The 13564-nt window shown below is 37.8% G+C and overlaps 1 long non-coding RNA gene across 4 annotated transcripts; it reads right to left on the bottom strand.

Annotated features, from left to right (window-relative positions):
• Positions 1–569: 569 nt before the first annotated feature.
• On the bottom strand, positions 570–3167 carry LOC113319505. Of its 4 annotated transcripts, none has more exons than XR_003345561.1 (4): positions 2830–3167; positions 2643–2737; positions 1794–2557; positions 570–1394 (listed from the first exon to the last, which is right to left on the bottom strand). It is a non-coding gene; the product is annotated as an uncharacterized LOC113319505 (long non-coding RNA). The 4 variants fall into 4 exon arrangements; XR_003345559.1 differs by having other exon boundaries at positions 570–1678; XR_003345560.1 differs by having other exon boundaries at positions 570–2557; positions 2643–2731.
• Between the last annotated feature and the right edge of the window lie 10397 nt (positions 3168–13564).

Consider the following 13564-nt stretch of genomic DNA (forward strand, 5'->3'; position numbering starts at 1 on the left):
GCGAGAAACCTTTTGCAGCTTGTAATGATTGTGGAAACAAAGATTTTGCTCCTTCTAAATCTACTGACACGAGAACGGTAAAGAACAATTCTTTTAACTGCTATTATTGTGGAAATAAAGGACATTTTGAGCGAAGATGTCGTTTTCGTTTAAGGAATGAAAAACTTCATAACATTCTTGCATGGATGTCAAAAGAAGTTGTTAAACCTGTTTCTCATATTGTTGGAGTAAAAGGCATTGTCGACAATCAAGAAAAATTTTGTGATAAGACTTTTCTTAATTGTGTTTTTGAAACAAAAAATACCGACAATGGCAGAAGGAGAACTGACTTCTTAAATAACTCTGAAAAGAGAAAAAAGGCATAGGAGAAAGAAAGAAAAGTTTGGTTCCTTTTCTCTCTCTAAAGAAAACTGTGGATCCAAGTCTTCTGCTCCAGATTTCATTCATATCAATAATCGAGTCTCAGACCTTAAGATCAGCATAAACAGACTCAAACGGAGCATCAAAAAGACAAGGAAAGCGGCTGGCTCAGGTACTTCTTGTTCCTCTCTTGATAAAACTCCTTCAAGTAAGTCAAGTTATTTTTTTATAAATCCTCTTGAAAGAGAGAAAAAGAAGTCAATATTGATGAGCAAATTGCTCATCTGAATACAACATGACTGCTCAATAGAGCATTCTTCTTGTAGTCTAAGATGGATGCTCATAGTCTCAAGAAGTGTGACTTGAGAGTGCTGTCAAGGTTGTATGTTTTTCCTTTATTTCTTCTTTTTGTTGTTTTGTTGTTGATGATCTTAAAAATATGTTGAGCCTCGCTCCAGTTCTACCTTCTTGAAGATAATTCTGATCATCCTCTTTTTGAGAAAAATTCCCTGTTTATCGTCCTTCCTCCAAGTATTTGCTTCTCAGCAATTATTCCCTTGGAATTAAGTAGTTCATCCTTTGTTCAATCTCGGCTTCTCCATTCCCCTTGGTCAGGTAAGAGTTTTGACCACGAGTGCACGTACACCTGAACCACACGGACGTATACATGTTTCCCAGGGTTTTTACGCGCGATGCGCCTGCCATTTCTTTCACTGCTTAACTTCAGGGTCTTGCCATCAACATTGAGTGGTAGTAGGGAGTTGTGACCTTTTTTCTGCTATGTATCCGCATCTAATTCTGTTTTTTCGACTGAAATAAGCACTACAATGGTTTTCTAAAAGCGCTTCTCTTTCGAATTCAATTATTGAATATTGTTTTAATCTGTGAAGAAGTCCGCTCTACTGCAAGTGAGCATCTCTTTGTTGAGATTGCGTTTCTTTTTCTTTCTCTAGCACTCGAAGTCGAGCTAGCTCGAAATTTCTTAGACTTCGACATGGATGAGAACCCAAAGCTTTATGTTGCAGTGAATCCATCTGTCAAAACAAAGAGTGAACTAAAATAAATCGGAGGGTCGAATAAAAAATGAATTCACAGACCAAAACTAAAGAGGGAATATTTTCTTAAGCATATACACAAACAACTAATGTGACAACGTCAAATTGAGAGTTTAATAAGAGTTTTAGTATCAGAGAGTCGAATTGAGAGTTAACAGAGAATTCACATGAGCTGAAACCATTAAGAGAGTCAATAATTTTATAACATAATCAATGTAAAAAAAATGAATAAATTGATTGCAGGTACGCATCATAACCAACACCTGCAACATCAAACCCAAACTGTATCACCGCCAAGCCGTTCACATGTAAACTATCCTATGCATTCATCTAAAGTCTCAATTCATAAATTACAGAAAATACGCATGTGCGACGCACCTGCCGTGCTGTTCTGTAGGCACATGCAATGCACAAAAAATTCGTAATAAAAAATGCAACCTCACTATAGTCTGGTTCTCTTTTATTCCGGGTCCTTAAACTTTCGTTTGCTTTCCGACGCTTTGTGGGTTCGCTTTTCCTTTCGTTTCTCATGTCTAGATGTCGAGCTTGTTTAATGACTCTGGGAACTTCAGGCTTCTGTAATGAATAGAAGTCGAGCTTGCTAGAAGATTTGGCTTTTGGGAATCAAAGCGAAATTCAAGGTAACAAATAGATTAGAGAAAAGATATAATCATAAAATGATACTTCTTAAATGATGAGAATAATAACATTAGATTGTTCATGTAAGTACTACGGTACATTTTTTCTGTTTTCTAAGTGTCTAGATTTACAATTAAGTACGGTATGGGCTATATTATGTGTTTGCAAGTAATTTTCCCTTCTACGCTCATATTAGACAATTCCAAAGTATATACTAAAGAATGTTTACAAACAATCAACCTTGAACTTAACTGGTGGCACAACCGAACACACTCATGCTAAATTTTCATTAGTGCATACCCCATTTCTATAAGGCAGTTTCACATAAACTGCCTGTAAACTCCTGGCCCTGTTATGTGGCCTAAAGTGATCGACGACGAAGGTATCAAACAACAACAAAGTAGTCTCGCCTCAAAAATCAATAACAAAGATATAAACAATCAAGTACTATACTACTCCAATCCTTATCTTTGAGTTCTGATGTTCTTAAATTTGAAGGGCGTCTGCAATACAGTATAGCAAAAAATAAGATTATTAACAACAGTAATTCAAAGTTGGTACATAAATTGAAGTTTGAAAAATAGTCACCTCATCTTAGGAAATCGTTTCAAGTTGGTACCGATGTTATGATGACTTACTACTTGTCTTGTCTCCCGGTGGTTTTTTTTTTGTAGTACCTGAATCTAACAAAACCCAAATTGAAAGGAATATTGAAACATGTAATTACAACAAAGAAAAGAACTGAAATTAATAATTTAATTAGTTTCATACAAACCTGGAAAAGGAAAATCGAAGTCCCCAATTTGATACTGTTGATTCAAACATCAATCCGACCCTTAGAAATTTTGTGTAGTTGAAGCATTTCAATTCTGCAATCCAATTTTACTCAATTCAATCTATGTTGTTTAAATTACTATATGGGGAAACCCTAATTTCAATGGGAGACCCTTGGAAAATGAATCATAAGTATATTTGACGAACAGAGATTGAATCGAAGAGAGATTGAATTGAAGTTGGACTCGGAGAAGATTGAATATCTGGGTTTAATCAGAACATATGATCATCGCCCTCTTCTGCGGTTTCTCCTCGTAACCTTTTATTTTCTCCTCTAAACCCAAGTCGAAGAAGGAAAGAGAGAAATTTCTGCTTGACGTTTATTATATATATTTTTTACTTTTAGGTCCCTATAAGTTTAAGTATTTTAATATTAACCCTCATAATTTTAGAATATTGTATCGAGATCCTTAGCAAATGGACGGCTCCAACGAATTCCGTGTTTTTAAATTCATCTGATCCAACGATCCATATTAAAACTACACACGGAAATTTGAGGTCGTACCAAAAAACCCTTTTCTTTATATTAGTATAAGATGTGTCATCAATTGATACGTTGTTCCATAAGGTCAAAAGATTTTACTGAATTTTTTGTGTACACAATGGATGGAAGCAACAAAGATGATGAAGTCAAGAAGGAAAAGACTATCGAGTTTCATAAAATCCTGTTTTCATAACATGCTATCATGCTATTGATCATGAAAACAAACTACCAGTTCAGATGTCATCACAACTGGTAGGAAATCTTCTTCGAGATTTTGAGGTCGTACGTGAACAACTCGGAATTGCAACAAGGAATCTTGATTTTCTGAAAAACGAACTGAAGAAAGCAACTAATGAGCTCGTCTATATTCAATCTCTAGTTGCTGACAGGGTTTAGTGTTTTTCAAATCATGTTCTCTAAGAGATATTTTGCTTAGTAAATCTTCTTTTCTTGTTTTATTTAGAAGAATAACTAGAGTTTGGAATAGCCATTATTGTGATTGCACATAGCTATGTCCAACGTTTTCATCTTCATTTTTTTAGGTTTATTTGTTTAAATTCTAAAATTGTTTGGAAGATAATTTTTTTGCAGTATTAATCTTTATGGTGTTAGAGCATTGCTCGGTCGAACTCGCATGCGTTGCTATCTCAAGCATGTTTTTCAATGTTAGTGATCAAAACTATAAGTCTTGATTTCTAGTCTATTATAGCTAAGTCTCTGATAGACACATTTTTGTGTCTGAATTGTCCTAAGTGTCTCTATTGCTAGTGCTTGATTTGTACTTATTATGGTGTTTTTCTGTTTGTGTAGGTGTTTTTGGAGAAATACACTTGTGTGGAAAAAGTTGCTCAAAAAGTGCTATTTGGACCCCCGAAGGACATTTGCTATACGAACCCCAGATTTGGCTAAGGAGCACCCATGGCTATGTGTAGGCCAAATTCATCCACATCACCCATTTTCTATCGGCACCCCCACTCTGGATAAGGGGCACTCTTCTTCATCGTTTAAACTGAGTTTTGGCGGGAAAGTGGTTTGTGAAAACCCGAGAATTGGCAGTGATCGATTTTGGGAGTTTTCCAGCGAGATTAAATCGCTCCAATAAGTTTTATCGTGCCTGTTACACTTAAGCATAACTAGTAAGTCCATTGGATTCGACAAAATTAGGTTAGACACATGATTTCTCGTGACACAGAGGAGATAGTTTTGCTCGGAATTTTTGCGGCTATTTTTGGTTGGTTTGCGAGTGGGTAAATGGAGTTGGCCGAGATTTGGAGCGTGTATGGGTAACAAATCAACGTGTTTGAAGTGGTCTAGCACGAGAAATCAGGTTGAGAAGAGATATTCTCGTCGGTTTAAGAAAGCAGGGAAAGCCACGATTGGGAAAGATACTCGGGATTTTTGTGCCATGTTGAGGAGATTTAGTGAGGATACTGTATGTATAACTGCTACTGAGATTAGGTAGAAACGTGCTGGAGCAATTCTGTGTACAACATACGTATGAGAAGGCAAATCAGGGAAGAAAATATTCCCGAGAAGATTTTTCTCACTGTCGAGTAATGGGAGATTTCGTGGAGTAATGAGGAGTTATTCCTGTCCATGTTGATTATAAATACGACTCTGGGGTAGCGTAGAGGGGCACGGGGAGTTTGGGGAAGGATTTGGAACATCACAGAGGCGAAACACGATCACCAGAGAAACCTGCTGCTGCTGCTGCCATTGAAGAACACGAAGAACATAGACCCACAGAAGCAGTCGTTTTTGCTACAATATTTGCGACTGTTCAGCGACAGTCTTAGAACTACAGTAACAGTGACACATCCTCTGTATCGTTCGTTGGTTTGCAAGAATTATAAGCGTTACAAACCCGGTTTTGAATTATTTCTCCCTTTTCATCATTTGTAAATACCATTTGAGCAATGAAATCAACTTTTGAGCGTGTTTCCAACATGATAATGAGCTAAATCTCCCACAACCAAGGCAATGAGGAAGCTATTTATGCATGAATAATTGGTAACTATTTTATTTTCTCTAATTTATAATTTATAATTCACTCAATCACTGCTTTTGCAGAGTTTTAAATTGTTTGCATAATTTTCTTAATTAGTTGTGATTCAATCTGATAGGTTATACTTTGTTTAGTCAACTGATAATCTATGCTTAGGGAACACAATTGATATTTGAGAATTTGCCTGATTATTTGTGAATTAAGAAATAAGGGACTTAAAAGATAATTAGAGTTTTGGATTAATTGCCATAATTTATTCATGTGTGATAGTGGAATCAGTGTCTTGGTTATTCCTAATAATCTTGAATTAAGTTTTGTTTGTTTTTAAATTTCATTAAATCTAAAATCTTTTGCTTTCACAAGTCTCAACGAACCTATTACTACCACAACAACTTGAAACCAAATCAATTTTTGGCGCCGCCGACGCGGACTTGTCTTTAGGCTAGAGTTTTTAGATTTTTTTTTTAGGTTTTTATTTGTTTTTCATTTTTATTTTATTTGTTCTTCTTTACGTTTTTGGGTTTTTGTCTTTTCCTTACAGATTTTGGAGTTTGGAGCGAAAGAAAAATTTTCCAAAGTTTTTGGTGAATCCTTAAATATTTGGAGTAAAAACAAAGCGAAAGGAGCGAAAGAAAAGAAGAATAAAAATTAATTAAAAAAAAGAGAGAGAAAGAGAGACAATTTTTTTAGATTTTTTTTTTAGATTATCTTTTTCTTTTGCACTTTATTTTTGGACTTTGGACTGTGGATTGTGGACTTTGAGACTTTATTTTTTTTAAAACCCTACGGAAGGGTAGTTTAAATATCAATTTTTTGCAGAGAAGGACGACGATTATGATATTGCCTCTCCCCCTCGGGTTCGTACATGACATAGGAGTCGTGGCCCGAGTCGACTTCAGCGGTTCATCCCCCGTCTGGTACGGGAGGTAAGTTTGTCGAAACACTCGCGAATCCCCTGTCAGCGAGTTACTATATTCCTTCGTTTGCATATATGCTGAGGATTTGAAAACGGTTGCTCTATTTTCCTAGTAAAGGGTAAGGACTGGCCATACAAGATAAGTGTTCGGATTTCATCATTGTTCCCTTCTTGCCTGCCTTAGGAAAACGAAACCAAATGCGAACCTAAGCCTAAAATTTGACTAGAACGAGACCTATAGGGTAACGAGCTTAATAGGAAAGTCATTCGAAAAATATTGGTTACTCTTTTAAGCATGCTTCAAAGTTAATGATGGTTTATGTGAGTTGAATACGCCGCCTTGTAACGCTGGTGAGGCCTTGGGTATCATAGCTCCACTGAGATTCCCTCGTCTCGATTCAACTTACTTAAACTCGGATTGATTCCATAGGGGTTTTCCTAAATTGTAACGAATTCCCTTTCGAAGGATTAGAAGTTGGTCTAGAAACAATCTAAGTGGAGCCATCATGCTTTTTGTTTGCAAGAAATCAGTAGGTTTGCAGTGGTGGAGTCAGCCTTGTTTGTGTTTGCATAGAACTTCCCTTCCTTTTAGGATTTATTTCTTTTTCTTTTGTTTTTCTAGTGTATGCCAAAGGTTATTAAAGAGCGGGCTTGGAAAAGAAACACTCTAGGTCGTTTGATTAGTGATAAACCTAGTAGTTCTTCGTGTGAAGGCGGGAAGCTCAAAGACTCTTATTTTGAGAGCCCTGACTTTGGAAATTTCAGCTTTGAAAACTTGAAAATTAGTGAAGAAAGTACTCCTAATCCTTTGGTAGTGACAAAAATGGCAACTTTGAAAGCTTTATTAAACCCAACTAGGATCTCTCGTCCGTCTTGTATCAAGTTAGCTGAAACCGAGGAAAATTATGAACTCAAACCTAGGACTTTACAGATGCTCCCAATCTTTTTAGGAAAAGAGAATGAGAACCCCTATTTTCATGTTAGGGAATTTGAGGAAGTTTGTAGTACTTTGAAGATTAAAAACCTTAGTGATGATGCGTTAAAACTTAGGTTATTCCCTTTTTCCTTAAAAGATAAAGCCAAATCTTGGCTGTATAGTTTGGCTTCTGAGTCAATTGAAACCTATGACCAACTTACATCTTCCTTTATACATAAGTTTTTTCCAAGACACAAAACATCGTCTATTAGGACACAAATCTGTACTTTTGTTCAACAAGAGGGAGAATCTTTATATAGGTATTTAGAAAGGTTCAATGACTTAATATCTTAATGTCCTCATCATGGTTTAGAGATGGTTAGGTTAGTTCAGATCCTCTACGAGGGTTTAGATTATTCAATAACAACCATGGTTGAGTCCTTATGCACAGGTGGGTTTGAGAATAAAACTGTTGATGAGGCGATGCCATTTTTGAATGAAATCGCCGATAAGACCCAACAATGGGAAAATAGTAGGGAACCCCATAAAAAAATTCTTCTAAGTAAAGGAAATGTCAATAGGGTAGAAGGATCTTATGAGTCAGATGCTAAAATAGCAGTCATAGCCAAAAGGTTAGAAGCCTTAGAATTATGTCATTCTAGTGGTAATAATGGTAGAATAGAGCCTTCTTAGGAAGGCCATAATGTTGAGGATCAAGCTAATTCCCTTTATAACAACACTAGATTCGATAACCGTCAGAAGTTTGATCCATATTCAGAAACCTATAACCCTGGCTGGAGACACCATCCCAACCTTTCTTGGTCTAAGGGCCAAAATCAAGGTCAGTCTAGTAACTCTCAGGTTCCCCCAGTTTTTGGCTATACTAAGAATCCTTCAGCTCCGGCACAGTTTCAGAACCCTTCGGATAAGAAGATTATGAGTTTAGAAGAGTCTCTTGCTTTGTTAACTCGTAACACTGTGCAATTTCAGCCATCTGTCGCTCAAGGTTTAGAAGAAAATAAGAGAATAGGTCAGGCTAACTCTCAGGCTATTTCCGAGTTGAAAACCCAGGTTAGTCAGATAAATGAGTCTTTAAGAGAAAGAGGTAAGTTTCCTATTCAAACTCAACCCAACCCTAGAGGTATTAATGAAATAGGTAAAAGACCATCCGAACATGTAATTGTTATTAAAACCCTTAGGAGTAGTAGAGTGATAGAGAACAAGGTTTCCATGCCTGATAGTGAACATGTTGTAGTTCACCCTTCTGAACCAGAAACTGAGGAGACTGATAGAGTCTCTAAAGAGACCAATGAGGGTCATATTGAGCCTGACTTTGTTCCTAGAGCCCCATTCCACAGCTGCTAGTTCCAATTAAGAGGGAGACCAACTTTAATGATATATTAGAGGTTTTTAAGCAGGTAACTATCAACCTTCCATTATTAGATGCGATTAAGCAGATTCCCGTTTATGCAAGTTTCTTAAGGATATGTGTACTCGAAAGTGAAAACTTAGTATCCAGAAGAAAGCCTTCCTAGCTAGTCATGTGAGTTATATTATTCAGAATACCACTACTCCTAAGTATAAAGACCCAGGGCCCCTACCATTTCTTGCACAATAGGTAAGTACCGTGTCGAGAAAGCTTTGCTTGAATTAGGAGCCAGTGTGAATTTACTTCCATACCATGTGTACCTTAAGCTAGGACTTGGTGAGATGAAACCTACCCAGATGACACTTCAGTTAGCTGATAGGTCCGTTAAAATTCCTCGTGGTGTGATCGAGGATGTTTTATAGAGGTCGACAAGTTTATATATCCTGTGGATTTTGTTATCCTAGATACCCAACCTGTCCCTGACCCAGAGAACCAGATACCAGTGATTTTAGGTCGCCCGTTTTTAGCTACATCCAATGCGATCATCAACTGTCGAAACGGTATTATGAATTTCTTTTGGTAATATGACTATTGAGCTGAACATTTTTAATATTAGTAAGCTACCCTCTGAACTAGATGACTCGAACATAGAAGAGGTGAACATGATAGGAACATTAGTCGAGGAGTCATTACCAAACACTTTGTTAGAAGATCCATTAGAGAAATGCCTAGCTCACTTTGGGATTGATTTTGATGATGATAATGTGATTAATGAGGTGAATGCTTTTTAGACTCAACCCCTTTGTTAGACACTAATAATATGGAAACCTAAGTTCGAACCACTACCAGTTTCTAAGTCTACCCTAGTTCCTTCGTTAGAAGAGCCTCCTAAGTTGGACCTAAAACCATTACCAGATACCCTGAAATATGTGTTTTTAGGCCCGTCTGAGACTTTACCTGTGATTGTAGCATCCGACTTGGATAGTGATCAGGAAAGTAGGCTAGTAACCGTCCTTCAGAAACAAAAGGAAGCTTTAGGGTGGACCATAGCAGACATTAAGGGTATAAGTCCTACTGATTGTATGCATCATATCTATTTAGAGAGTGACACCAAACCTTCTAGGGAGATGCAACGTCGACTGAACCCTAATATGAAAGAAGTAGTAGTTCGAACCGAGGTTCTTAAGCTGTTAGATGCAGGCATTATCTACCCCATTTCAGACAGTAAGTGGGTCAGCCCCGTTCAGGTTGTTCCCAAGAAATCCGGTATCTGTAGTCCAGAATGATAATGAGTTAATCCCAACCCGGGTGACCACGGGTTGGCGTGTCTGTATTGAATAGAAAATTGAACAAGGTCACTAGGAAGGACCACTTTCCCCTTCCCTTCATCGACCAAATGCTAGAGAGATTAGCTGGACGTAGCCATTATTGCTTTTTAGATGGATACTGCGGTTATAATCAGGTTGTTATTGCCCCAGAAGACCAAGAGAAAACCACTTTTACCTGTCCCTTTGGTACCTTTGCGTATAGACGCATGCCTTTCGGGCTTGTAATGCCCCTGCGACCTTTCAGCGTTGTATGTTGAGCATATTTTCTGACATGGTAGAACGGTTCTTAGAGGTCTTTATGGATGATTTTTCAGTGTTTGGTTCGTCTTTCGATGAGTGCTTGCATCATTTGTCATTAGTTTTGACTAGGTGTAAGGAAAAGAATTTAGTGCTTAATTGGGAGAAATGTCACTTCATGGTTCGTTCAGGAATTGTTCTAGGGCATATCGTATCTTCGAAGGGTATAGAGGTAGATAGAGCCAAAGTTGACCTTATTAAAACTTTACAGGTCCCAAAAACCGTAAGAGATATTAGGTCATTCTTAGGGCATGCAGGTTTTTATCGTCGATTCATTAAGGATTTTAGCTTGATTTCTAGACCTCTTTGCAATTTGCTTGCAAAAGACGTTAAGTTTGTCTTTGATGATGCTTGTTTAGAGGCTTTTAGAAGCTTAAAATTTACTCACTACCGCCCCCATAGTCCAGGCACCCAACTGGAACCTACCCTTTGAGATCATGTGTGATGCTTCAGATTATGCTATTGGTGTTGTGCTAGGTCAGCGAGAAAAAAATTACTTCATGTGATTTACTATGCTAGCAAAACTCTGAATGATGCCCAGTTGAACTATACCACTACGAGAAGGAACTATTAGCCATTGTGTTTGCCTTAGACAAGTTTAGACCCTATCTCTTAGGTTCTAAGATCGTAATATATACTGATCATGCTGCTTTGAAATATCTTTGTCTAAGAAGGATACGAAACCTAGATTGATTAGGTGGATCCTTTTGTTGCAAGAGTTTTCTCCAGACATTAGAGACAAAAAGGGTGCCGAAAATGTAGTAGCAGACCACTTGTCTAGGCTAGTTGTTGATTCCCCTAATGATCCCTTCCTATAAGGGATAGCTTTCCTGATGAACAACTGTTCTTTGTTACCCAATTACCTTGGTATGCGAATATAGTGAATTATCTTGTTACTGGTCGAATGCCCCATCATTGGGGTAAACAAGATCGTTCTAGGTTTTTAGCCGAGGTTAAGCACTTCTTTTGGGATGATCCTTATTTATTTAATATTGTCCCGACCAGATTATTAGGAGATGTATACCTGAGAGTGACCAGTCCAGTATTATTTCCTTTTGTCATGATCATGCTTGTGGGGGTCACTTTAGTGCTAAGAAGACTGCTGCTAAGATATTGCAGTGTGGATTCTATTGGCCTTCGTTGTTTAAAGACTCCCAAGTTACTGTGTTACTTGTGAACGTTGCCAGAAATTAGGAACCATTTCCCGTAGGAACATGATGCCCTTGAACCCTATTTTAGTTGTTGAGGTCTTTGATGTGTGGGGTATTGACTTTATGGGTCCGTTTCCTAATTCTTTTGGTAACTTATACATCCTTGTCGCTGTAGACTATGTCTCTAAGTGGATTGAGGCGGTTGCGTGTAAGACTAATGACCATAGGGTTGTGATTGAGTTCTTGAAAGATAATATACTTACACGTTTTGGTACACCGCGAGCTATAATTAGTGATGGAGGGTCGCACTTTTGTAATGGACCTTTTAGGCTTTTGATGAAGAAATATGGTATTACACATAAGGTAGCTACCCCGTATCATCCACAGACTAGTGGTCAGGTAGAGGTTTCCAATAGGGAGATAAAGCGTATATTAGAGAAAACAGTTAATCCTAATCGGAAAGACTGGTCGTCTAGGCTTACTGATGCCTTATGGGCTTACCGTACTGCGTTTAAGACCCCCATTGGAATGTCACCTTATCGACTTGTGTATGGCAAGGCATGTCACTTACCTGTTGAGTTAGAACATAGAGCATATTGGGCTGTTAAGCAGCTAAATTTTTCACTAGACAAGGCAGGAGCCCATAGGAAACTCCAGCTCAATGAGTTGGAAGAAATTCGTAGAGATGCATGATAGTGCTAAGGAGTATAAGAACAAAATGAAACTTGTGCATGATAAAATATTTTAAGAAAGTCATTTTCTCCAGGTCAAAAAGTTCTTCTGTATGATACCCGCTTGCATCTTTTCCCTGGGAAGTTACGTTCTCGGGGACGGGTCCTTTTATTGTTCGCACTGTCTTTCCTCATGGAGCTGTTGAGATTGAGACACCGGATGGTAGTAGTTCTTCGAAGGTTAACGGTCAGAGATTGAAACCCTTTTTAGAGCCCTTTCCTACAGGTGATGTTGAGGAGGTCCCTCTGGAGGACCCTGTTTACCCTTGATTGACCATCGAGGCGATTGTATGTTGTATATTAGTTTTTGATTTCTCTCTTCACCCAGGTACTATCTTTCCAACTTCTCCTCGTGTTATTTTACTTTTGGTACTGCTCTTTCATTAGAAACATTGAGGACAATGTTAGATTTAAGTTTGGGGGTGGGGAAGAACTTTTTAGTTGCATTTTTGAAACTTCTAGCGTCACATAGTATCCGGTTAGCTAAGTTTACATACGGTTTCTCACCGAAAGATGGAAATTGGAATTGCTAGGGATAACATTCTTCTGAGACATTAGAGAAAAAGACATTGAGATCTTTGACATTCAGAGAGAACTTGTTCCTTTTAGAGGGTAACCGTGATGGACCTAACCATCCATGATGGAAAGGCAAGTAGGTCAGAAGGAAATGCCAGAAAGACAAAGCAACCTCACAATGTAGTCTTAGTTACTGGATTACGACTCTCTCTCAGTAGAAACTTATCATCATCAACAAGCGGAGCGACATAAAAATCTATGAAGAAAGTTGAAGACGTTTAAGGTTTAGAAGCAACAATAGAAAAGAATAATTCAAAAAAATCAAAGTTGAAGATTGAGTTACAAGAGCAAAGAAAATCAAACGATATACGTTGTTGAAGTTCATGATACCAAGACATTACAAGTTGTGAAGATCCAAGTTCTAAAGTCCTTCTCTAATGGCCATGTAAATTGTTGTCTTGTTAATTTTGTTTCCAAAAAAAAAAAGTACATTTAAATTTTGTTTAATAAGGCCATAGGGAAGTAGAAATCTATAAGGAAGTTTCAAGCAAGAAATCGAAGAGAAGAATTAATTGTCAAGGTTCTACGAAGTTCGAGAGTTTATCATCAACAGTTGAAGACCGAAGAAGACGTTGTTTCTACTGAGCACTATGAGAGAGTCGAGGAGAGATGCATATTGGTTGATTTGTTAGTCTGCTTTCCATCTGGCACAATATCTTTCTAGCACTGGTTCAACTCATCACACGTAATTAGTCCAGCTGTGTAGCAGATGTCCCTCTCATTTTTATCTCTATCCTAATCTTATCCAGCTGTAAAGCGGACGCATCTTACAATGTTTATCTAGCCTTGTAGAGGATATATCTTTATCTAGCAGTTTTGCGGATGTGTCTCCCCTATTCTTTGTTCAGCTTTAGAGCCGGGACCTTTAATTTCTCTGGCATTCTAGTTACCTGGAGATAGGTT

Source organism: Papaver somniferum, chromosome 10 (genome assembly GCF_003573695.1).
Source record: "Papaver somniferum cultivar HN1 chromosome 10, ASM357369v1, whole genome shotgun sequence".
NCBI lineage: Eukaryota > Viridiplantae > Streptophyta > Magnoliopsida > Ranunculales > Papaveraceae > Papaver > Papaver somniferum.